At 37.3% G+C, this 11,363-nt stretch overlaps 1 protein-coding gene across 5 annotated transcripts in view; it reads left to right on the forward strand.

Moving 5' to 3' along the window:
• PDE4D (phosphodiesterase 4D) overlaps positions 1–11,363 on the forward strand; it is a 1,617,209-nt gene that overhangs the window by 1,521,256 nt on the left and 84,590 nt on the right. The window lies entirely within an intron of this gene.

The raw sequence follows: 11,363 nt of genomic DNA on the forward strand, positions 1-11,363 counted from the left end.
GGATTACAGGCATGCACTACGACACCTGGCTATGTTATTGTATTTTAGTAGAGACAAAGTTTCGCCATGTTGGCCAGGCTGTTCTCAAACCCCTGGCCTCAAGCAATCCGCCCACCTCGGCCTCCCAAAGTGCTAGGATTACAGGTGTGAGCCACCATGCCTGGCCTAGACTCTTTCAACCTTCTATGGCTTTTGGGTTCTTTTATTTTTTTATACTTTCATATTACTGAATCTCATAACTCACTTTTTCCTCCATTTCATGTTTTCAACCTTTCTATTCTAGGGCTCTGCACAAGTTACTGCCCTTTTGTTGCTACTCCAAGGTAATTCATGTTATATGCAGATGTATATTAGCCATGCCAATAAATCTACATACTGTATTATCATCTTTCCAGAATTTTTCAAAACAGAAAGTCTTTCTTGACTAATCATTTATTTCTCATATAATAGTATGAAGTTATTAACAAACATTCCTTGAATTATGTGTGACAGAATTTGCTGGGAGCTTGATTCAGTACATTTCTTTAGGCTGCATATAACAGAAGGCTTCATTTAAAATGGCTTAACTAATAAGAGATTTATTGAATTATATAATAGGAAGATAGTGATAGAATGATTCTAGTAGTTCAAACATGCATCAAGAATCCAGATTCTTTCCTTCTTTCTAGTCACCCATCCTCAGCACTGTAGTTTTTGATCTCAGTTTTATCCTCTTATGATCTCAAGATGACTACAGCAGCTCTAAGGATATTTATACATCTTCCTTTTCTTTTGCTACTTTTTAAGAAAGATAAAAACTTTCGCGAAGTTCCTTAACAGATTTCTTTCTCAGACCTGTATTATAAACAAATTCATCATATGCTTATATCTAAGCCATTCATTGGCAAGAGAAATGCTATGAAATTGGCTGGGAAGTAATCATGGTTCATCCTGGTACTGGAAGGGGCCTGATCTCCCTTGAAGCACCAACCACCTGACACCTGAACAAAATCTAGTGGCTGCTGGGTAAGTAACAACAGTGTCTTCAAAACTTGGTGCATTATAAACACATTTCCGTAATTTGAATCAAGCCTACCATCTCCTCCTCATCTTCAACCACCTGCCTCCCACTTTATTTTCTATATCTTCTGAAGCTTCCAGAAACTTCTCATTCTTCCTTAAATACATATTTTTTATACCTGCCATATTTTGCACATCCTCTTTTATCAGCCTGGGTTGCACTTTGTCACCTTTGCAGTCTGGTAAAACCATCATTGTGCTCATATTTCAAGACCTACCTCAAATGTCAGCTCTTTAGATCTGAACCCTTCCTGAATTCCCTGACTTAGCAGGTCAAGTGAGTCGTTCTCAGCTTTGTGCTTCTGCTATAGATCAGTCCTCATAATTTTATAAGTATGTATTGACCCATTTACTCCTGAGAATCCTGTAAGGAAGAGACTCAGTCCCTTGGCATTTGTGTTCTCAGAGATATGATGCTTCGTACATATCACCTGTTCAATAAAGTTTGTTGAATTGATATAGTTAAAAGCCAATATCTTTCTGTTACAAGTTCAAAGCCTAGTGATTGAAGATTTTTCTTTACATTATTTAAATATACACATTTTGGTGAAATATTTAGAGCAAGTTTCATTACATCTGTTCCATCTAAGCAATTCATGACCCGTGTACATTCTAAATGACAGGAACCACAGGTGACTCAGTCAGCAGGCTTCAGAATCAGTAATCCTAAAAGATATTGCAGGTCAATGGCTAATACACTAACAAAGAAAGAGCTTATGCAAATAAGTAAGGAAAATGCTGTTTCAATGTTAAATCATTAAAGACAAATTCAGACTACTCACAAGGAAGATCTATAAATGCCAAGTTAGAATAGTAAAACAGAAAACGAAAAAACAACATTAAGACCTCTGATTACATCTACAGTAATTAACATATTCATTTAACTCCTCTGCCTTCAGAAAACCATCAATGGACATTTATAGGCATAAATGACAAGGACAAAGAAAGTGGGAAAGGAGATAACAGCAACAAAATTTTTAGAAGCTGAAAAACAAGTATACAAGGGGTAACTGCTGTAGTAGATAGTTACAGCAGAATCCTGTGCTAGCATTAGGGAAAGTCAAAGAGTAAACCCATGAATAGTGAAGAACAACCAAAAGATTCAGAGAGCAGCCATATCCAGCACCTGAGAAAAATAGGGTAAAGACTAACACTATTTAAGGAACAGTTAGACCTGCAGGTCTCATCTTAAGCTCTGTGGAGCTATGTGGCTTTCCCTTCTATATCCCAGCAAAATACTGGACATTCATTCTCTGATGAATGTAAAACAGTCCCTAGACAAGGGGAACCTAAGCAGGTTGAAGATTGAGTGTCATTCTGAAAACAGAGGGATTAAATAAACACTTATATGTTTGTGTTCATGATAACACAAGGCTTTTAAAATTCTGTTTACTGCTATGTCTCCAGTGGCTAGAATAGAGGCTGCCAAATATAGATGCTCAAATATTTGTTGAATGAATTCTGAAGGTTGAAAGTCCCAACCTTCTTCTCCCAGTCAGCCTCCAACTATGCTTAAGCCTTCTGGACAAGAGATTGATATAGCCTCTGGAATTCACCAACCCAAGAGAAAAGACCCAAAGATAATGATGCAAGTCATTTCTGAATGAAACTGTTCAGTTGGATCATCAAAAAGTAGATGTAGTTGACAAATCTTACCCATGCAAACAGAGCTTCCAGTCTGATTTTTAGTACTTCTTTTTTTTTTTTTTTTTTTTTTTTTTGAGACGGATTCTCGCTCTGTAGCCCGGGCTGGAGTGCAGTGGCCGGATCTCAACTCACTGCAAGCTCCGCCTCCCGGGTTTATGCCATTCTCCTGCCTCAGCCTCCCAAGTAACTGGGACTACAGGCGCCCGCCACATCGCCAGGCTAGTTTTTTTTGTATTTTTTTAGTAGAGACGGGTTTTCACCGTGTTAGCCAGGATGGTCTCGATCTCCTGACCTCGTGATCCACCCGTCTCGGCCTCCCAAAGTGCTGGGATTACAGGCTTGAGCCACCGCGCCCGGCTGATTTTTAGTACTCTAGCCTTAAATATGAGTAGACAGATAAGATTCATCAAATACTTAGAAAAAGTAAACGAAGGATAGAAACCAAAACAAATGGAAAAAGACCAACTTTAAAGAAATACAGATGTTGGCTGGCTGCAGTGGCTCATGCCTGTAATCCCAGCACTTTGGAGACCGAGGCGAGTAGATCACTTGAGGTCAGGAGTTCAAGACCAGCTTGGCCAACATGGTGAAACCCCATCTCTACTAAAAATATAAAAAAATTAGCCGGGCATGGTAGTGGGCACCTGTAATCCCAGCTACTCAGGAGGCTGAAGCAGGAGAATTGCTTGAACCCAGGAGATGGAGGTTGCAGTGAGTCGACATGGTCCCACTGCACTCCAGCCTGGGTGACAGAGTGAGACTCCATCTCAAAAAAAAAAAAAAAAAAAAAAAAAGTACAGATTTACAGGAAGAAGATAACTTATAAAGTATCATCAGAGAGAACACAGATACACTTCATACTGTATTCAAAAATATTGTTAACATTACTTCCATGAAACAAAAGCAGATGCTATGAAAAAAAACACTCAGAGAATAGGAAACGAGCTCTTGGAAAGTAAAAATAAGATAGAAGAAGTTAAAAACTCAGTAGAAGGGTTGAAAGGTAAATTGAGGACATCTCTATGGAAGTAGAGCAAAAATACAAAAAGGTAGAAAATACCGAAGAAAAAGTGGGAAATCAGAGGACCAGTTCAGGAAATCTAACATCTAAAATCAGAAATTGTAGGAAAAAAAAACAGAAAACTGCAGGAGGACAAAATTGAAGACAAATTTCCAGAACTCATTAATTGTAGCATTTACCATAATATGAAGTATTAAAAAAGAGACTTGTGACTTATTCTAAGGATCATTATCATATCATATAGAAGGATAAAAAATCAAAAGGGCATCAGACTTCTTAAGATTCATTTTGAAACCTAGAAAAGAATGAAATGGTACCTTTTAAATTCTGAAGGAAAATGATTCTCAATCAAGAATTCTATACTCAGCCAAACTATTGATCAAGAGGGAGCATGGAATAAAGATTATTTCAGCAGTGCGAGCCTTTAAAAAGTGTATCTCTGATGCATACTGACTCAGGAAGCTACTGGAAAATATGCTCACAAAAACAAGAGAATAAACTCTAAAAGCATTACCCTTGAGATAGTAATGAAAGAACATCCCAAAGTGACAGCTGAGCAAGAGACATAGAGAATAACCAATCCAGATCAAAGAGGCCTCTGGGTGAGATTCCTTCAAGAAGATGAATTTAATAAAATTCTTGGTGTATTTGAGCCATACTTAGATTTTTGCAATATGGGGAAAGTCTGGATTGAATTAGCGATAGGTATATATGGACAAAGGAACTAACAAAAGACAAGAATTTTCAACAAGGAAAAAAAAAAACATAATCAGACTATGTTACATAGTTTAGCTGCTTATAGTTTTTCTTTGGTTCTGCTCATGGAAACACAATGACTATCAATCTAAGTAAAACTATAATATACTAGAAGGATGGGGGATGAGAAGTGTGAAGTGTTGCAAAGGTAAATCCTTATCTTCCACTATGAAGTATCAATAAGCAACACCCAAAAAATGAACTATTAAGAAGTAACCATAGGCCGAGCATGGTGGCTCACGTCTGTAATCCTAGCACTTTGGGAGGCTGAGGCAAGCGGATCGTGAAGTCAGGAGTTTGACACTAGCCTAGTCAATATGGTGAAACCTGGTCTCTACTAAAAAAATACAAAAAAAAAAAAAAATTAGCTGGGCATGGTGGCACACACCTGTAGTCCCAGCTACTTAGGAGGCTGAGGGAGGAGAATCGCTTGAAGCCAGGAGGCAGAGGCTGCAGTGAGTCGAGTTCATGCCACTGCACTCCAGCCTGGGCACAGAGTGAGACTCCATCTCAGAAACAAAAAGAAGTAACCATAAAGTTATATCATTTAGAGAGAGAGTGGAGTATAGCAAATGAATCAGCTAAAATATCTGAAAATGGGTACCCTCTGGGGAGTGGAAGATACATGTACGTATTGTGGGTGGGCGATGCAGTGCAGGAGATTTATTTTTTTAATCCTTGTGGTACTACTCAGTTCTCTAAACTATTTGCGTCTGTAACTTTGCTAAAAATAACATTTAAATTTAAAAATTGATCACTCTTGTAATAAGTTCAAATTGAAACAAGGAGGTAACATAGTTGCAAAGTTTTGTTTTTTGACATATTTATAACATTGTATACATGTTAGTGAGAATACCATGTAACATCACTCTCAAGCAGTACTTCTAAAAGTAGAAATTGCTGTAATATTTCTTAAACGTTATCTGGCAATACACATTAAGAGACATAAAAATGTTTATCCTTTTGACTTGGTAATTCTGCTTCAGAAATCACTTACAGTGATCTACTTTCTAAAAATACTCGAAATAAATACATCAAAGTGTTCACAGTAGTTACTTCTGAGTGGTAGAATTATGGGGGAAAAAAGATGGCTTGTTTCCATTTTTCTTTTGCACCCCTCTGCATTTTTTCCAAATAATCTATAATGAAGACAGGCTCCTTTTATATTTGAAAATAATTTCCAAATATAAACATTTGAATTTTATAACATTTTTAATTTTTCAAAACACTGATCCTCATAACAAGGAAAGTTATTTTTTGCAACCACTCTAGACCAGGTTAATGGTGCCAAGAATGGAATGTGGATAAAGGCTGACAAGGCCATCTGGAACTGTGAGTCATTTGGAGCATCACAGAAGAGAGGTTTCCTGCAAGTACTAGCTGTGTTGACTGCTGTTTTCCTGGTGGCTCAGGAATCACCCAGGGAAGAAGAGGGCTTCCCCACTGGATGAAAAAAAAAAAAAAAGCTTCTTGTTCCATAAAAGAGTGTACAGATAGGGTGAGTAATAAGGGATAGATTTTACTAAGGTAGAACAAAATGTTAGGATGCTGGTACAAGCACCACCGAAATATCCCTATATCAAGTTTTAGTCTCTTCATTGCATCTTCTGAACCTGCTGGAGATGCTTTCACATGGAACATATTTGCTGTAAAGTTGTCTTTCTCTTTTGTTTAATGCTGCGAAGTTTGCTAATCTTGATGAACCAAGTCTCTTAACACTGAAAACTCATTGTAAAAGAGGTAGAACTGTGTTTCCATGGCATGGGGAATGGAGAGGTGTAAGGAGGAAGACGGATTTAAATTGATTTTTGGAATGCTTGCTTTATTTTATCGGTTAAAGAAAAGGTCTAACGGATTATTTAGATAACATTATGCTCCAACTGCCCTGATCTATTTGCCATTCCTTTAAGAAACCGTTTTGATTCTGACTACTTGAATTTGCACATTTTGTTCCTTCTCGCTGGAATACCCTAACAAATTCTTTCTTCCTGATAAACTACTTACTCTTCCAGGTCAAGTTGAAATGTTCCCTTCAGTGTGAAAACTTTCATGACTCAAGAAAATAACAATTATAATAATTACAATTTGATAAGCTATCTGGCTGTTTACCTAATTCTCACACCATTAGATGAGCGAGGTAGTTTTAGGCTAACTTTAAAGAAGAGGAAACTGAGGCTTAGAAGACTTGGGTATGTGGCCCAAGAGTACATAGCTAGATTTGAAACCCAAATCCAAACCCAGGACTTCCTGCCTAAAGCCCCTTCTTTTTCAAAAACTGCATTACCTATTGATTATTTTGCTTTACATTTGCTTACATGTTTATCTTCCTCAGTGGGCTGTCTTCATTCCTTAGTGGGAAATAAATTGTCTTTTTTGGAGGGGTTACATTTTTGCGTATAACTTAATAAGATTAAAATTTCATTTGTTGACATTCTTTGTTTGACTCTACATTCCACAGAATAGGATCCTTGGGCATAGAAACCACGAATGCTTTGCGCATCACTGAATCTAGCATCTGTCCGTGTCTGCCATATAGAAATTGCTCAATATACATTTTTGAGTAAATAACTGAACTAACAAATGAGTGAACAAAAGAACAAATGAATAAAAAATTCAGATCTAGCCCCTAACAAAACAATACTTTAAAAAGTTTTAGTGTCTAAATTGTCTGTATAGACATTGATTTCATAAGTTCATGTGAAATACACTACCAATGTCAACAATCATGTTAAATCAAATGAAATCTGTATCCTCTGGGAATGCTTATCGTATGGCTTAGGGGCAAGCTTTACTTATGAACAATGATACTGAGACTTCACAATAGTCAGCTGTACAGATGTCAGACTTTGCATTTCACACATGCTTTTTAACCTAGAGCTCAAATAGGCAGTTTTAAGCCCTGGACCTCAAGTCAATGTGGTTCATGTTTTGTTAATTCAAGGTCTACAGTTGAACTTCATTTTGATAGTCTTAGATGGTTTTCATAAATTTTGAGTCATGAAAAACTGACAACATAAGAGTCTCCAAGTATCTTTTAATATATGCAGTATTTTACGACTAAATTAACACGTGTTTATTTAATAACTAAAAACTTTATAAAGTCTAGAAATAAAGAAAAATCCATGTCCTTTTGTTTTGTTTTGTTTTTAAATGAAAACTCATGAGAAATAAGAGGGCAGAATGCATTAAATTATTTCTTCTGTAACAGCACAGTTCTGTATCAGATTTTAAATACAAAAGAACATGCAAAGGGATAACAGCACTGACTTTAGTTCTAATACAAATAAGGCAGGAAGTTGAGTGAAATCAGTTTTTCCTCTAATCTTACGTGGAAAAAACTTTGTCATTTGGCAAACCCATATGAATCCAATCTGTCTGGTTTATTCATCCATGCAGTGACATTCAGACTCCAAAAATTGTATCAGAAACCTAATCAATATTTAAATGCCATCATATAGATTAGAAATGGAATAAGGTATATGATAACTTACTGAATTTCAAAACAAGTACTAATTGAAACATACTGTCAAACATGTATCTTTTTCTCTCTTTAGAAACCTACAGCTATTTTCTTTCAGCTCACTCTCCAGGAAGACCTATTTTTTTCTTCTGTCTTAGTCCATTCAAGCTGCTGTAACAAAATATCATAGTTAGGCACAGTGGCTCATGCCTGTAATGCCAGCACTTTGGGAGGCTGAGGTGGGCAGATCACTTGAGGTCAGGAGTTTCAGACGAGCCTGGATAACATGATGAAACCCAATCTCTACTAAAAATACAAAAATCAGCCAGGTGTGGTCACAAGCACCTGTAATCCCAGCAACTCAGGAGGCTGAGGCACTAAAATCACTTGCACTTGGGAAGGAGAGGTTGCAGTGATCTGAGATCATGCCACTGAAATCCAGCCTGAGTGACAGAGCAAACCTCTGTCTCAAAAAGAATGAATGAATGAATGAATGAATGAATGAATGAATGAATGAATGAATAAAATAAAAAATCATAAGCTGGGCAGCTGATAAACAACAGAAATTTATTTCTCACAGTTCTGGAGGCTAGAATGTCCAAGGTCAAGGCACTGGTAGACTCGGTATCTGGTGAGGGCTCATTTCCTGGGTCATAGTGCCTCTGGCTTTGTCCTCACATGGTGGAAGGGGCAAGGCAGCTCTCTTGGGCCTCTTTCATAAGCCACTAATCCCCTTGTGAGGGCTGTGCCCTCATGACCTAATTATCTCCCAAAGACCCCACCTCCTAATACCATCACGTTGGTGATGAGATTTCACCTCATATGAATGTGGGGAGGGACAAAAACATTCAGACCATAGTATCTGCTATTTGCCATAGAATGAAGAAGAACCCATGTCTTACAAATAAAAATCTTTCTATGGTCCCCCACCACATAAGGACATGACCAACCTCCTTTGCTAGTCATTCATCTCTCATAATCCTCTCCAGCCCATCTCTGCAGCCTCATCTCCACCCACACATGCAGTCTCTGCTGTAACAAATGGTGGACAGGCTTCCAAATGTACTGTGTTCCCATGACGTTGCACCTTTGCCTATGTCATTCTCTTTGCCTGGGTCCCCTCTCCATCTATTCACTCCTTTCTGCACTTCACTCTTGCTCTTCTCTGTGCCCTAATAGCTCCTCCTTTTGTGACACATCAAAAATCACCCACTCTGGGAAGCCCCTCCGAGACCAAGGGTGCCTCTCTCTGTATTCCTGCATGTGCTGTCAGAGCCCTTATCACACAGTTGCTCTAGAATTGTTTGTTAGCTTGACCAGACTGTGAGTTTTCTTAAGGGCAGGGATTTACTTATTCCTCTTTGCATATCTGGAATCTTACCCAGTGTTTAGTACATACTACATGTTCAATAAGTATTTGTTCGATGAATCAATGAATTGATAGGTTTTCTTTTAGTAGAAGGAATAAGGTACATTTTTTTTTAGAACAGCATCTGAAAAACAAGCACGAAAAATTGGGACATCTTTGCTTAAGGTAAAAATGCTTTAATGGGGACTACCTTTGAACTCCATCTACTTGGATCCTTTTGGTCTTCTTTATGAGATAAGAATATTAATTCTTAGATCCAATTAAAAAAGATCTAGTTACCAAGGAACAAAACAAATTGGTATAAAATGGACTTTCTTATAAGAGAGTCCCAACTCATAGATCATAAGGACAATCTTATGTTGAAATGTCTCAATAACTTCCAAATGCTGACTTGAATGATATGATCAAACAGTGTGAGTCAAAGGAAGAAACGGGATTCCTAAATTTTCACTGTACTCCTTGACTATTTTATTGGTGTACAGTGTCTTGACAATTATTTTCTCATCTTCTTTCCCAAGGAAACTTTAGATTTAAGATGTTTATTCTGCAAGATGTTTGGCGATAGGTATATACCCTAAAACCACCATTGCAATCAATGTCATAAACTTATTTATTGCCTCCAAAAGTTTCCTCCCACCTTTTTGGTTTTGTTTGGTTTTGTTTTCCTTTCATGGTAAGAACACTTAATATAACATCCATCCTTTTACCAAATTTCTAAGTATACAATATAGTATTGTTGATTGTATACTTATGTTATACAGCAGCTCTCCAGAACTTATTTTGCAAGACTAAAACTTTGTAACCCTTGACCACATCTACCAATTTCCATCTTCCCCCAGCTCCTGGCAACCACCATTCTACTTTATACTTTCATCAGTTTGACTATTTTGGATTATACATGTAAGTGATACATGCAGTATTTTTCTTTCTGTGTCTGGTTTATTCCACTTAGCATGATGTCCTCCGGTTCCATCCAACTTGTTGTAAATGACAGGATTTCCTTCCTTTTTTAGGGCTGAATAATATTTCATTGAATGTATATACCACATTTCCTTTGTCCATTCATCTGTTGATTGACATTTAGGTTGCTTCTGTATCTTAGCTATTACGAATATGCTGCAGTGAAAATATCTCTTCAAGATCCAAATTTCAGTTATTTTGGCTATATACCAAGAAGTGGGACTGCTGGATCAATTTGCTTCCTGTTTTGAAAGTAGGGCATCCTCTGGACATTTCTACAACTGAAGTGATTCTTACTATTGGAAGTCAGGCTATTTGTTGGAATGGTAGAAAAAAAAGCTAGAGCTTAAAAATAAACCTAAAGTTGGAGAGGGGATTATTACTTATGGATGCATTAATTCAAGGGTTACTTATACTCTAAATACATTTTTTAAAGTTGTTTGATTAACAAGTCAAAACAGATGGTTTAATGACATTTTAGAGAGGATTAATAGAGATCCAACTGAATTAACAAATCAGCATGGTGTGCAGAATATTGAAAATTCACCACTAGTAGATTTATGGCATATTTCTGGGTATTTCATTCCCATTTGGTTTATTATGATAAATCACTGGGAAACGGGTAGCCTATAGGACATGACAGCAAAACACACTTTGGCAGGACCAGCATCAGGGCTGCGTGGTTTATTTTAGGAGACTATGCAGTCTACTGAGCACAAAGTGGCCCAGTGAGAGCTTGGTTGGCTAGAACTTTCTGATGGGAGCCCACAGAGCTCACCTGAAAGAGTACCAAGGATGAGAATGTCATCTTGGCTAATTGGCCTGCTAGTTGATTTAAAAAATAAACAATAAAAACAATTCCAGTGTATTTTAGCAAAGTGTAATATTTTGAAAGGGACAGAAATGTAGCACATTTTGGGATCTTAAATCTGAATTTGTATCTTTTTCCAGACTTTGTCAGTGTGTTTGTCTCTCTCTTTCCCTCTGCCCCCTCCATGTCACCCTCCTTCTCCCTTTCCTGGTAAGTACAATAGAAAAACTTATGGTTTTTTCTCATTTTTTAAAACTTAATAACAACAGCAACAATGACA

The sequence above is a fragment of the Piliocolobus tephrosceles genome, chromosome 4 (genome assembly GCF_002776525.5).
Source record: "Piliocolobus tephrosceles isolate RC106 chromosome 4, ASM277652v3, whole genome shotgun sequence".
In the NCBI taxonomy this organism is placed as follows: domain Eukaryota; kingdom Metazoa; phylum Chordata; class Mammalia; order Primates; family Cercopithecidae; genus Piliocolobus; species Piliocolobus tephrosceles.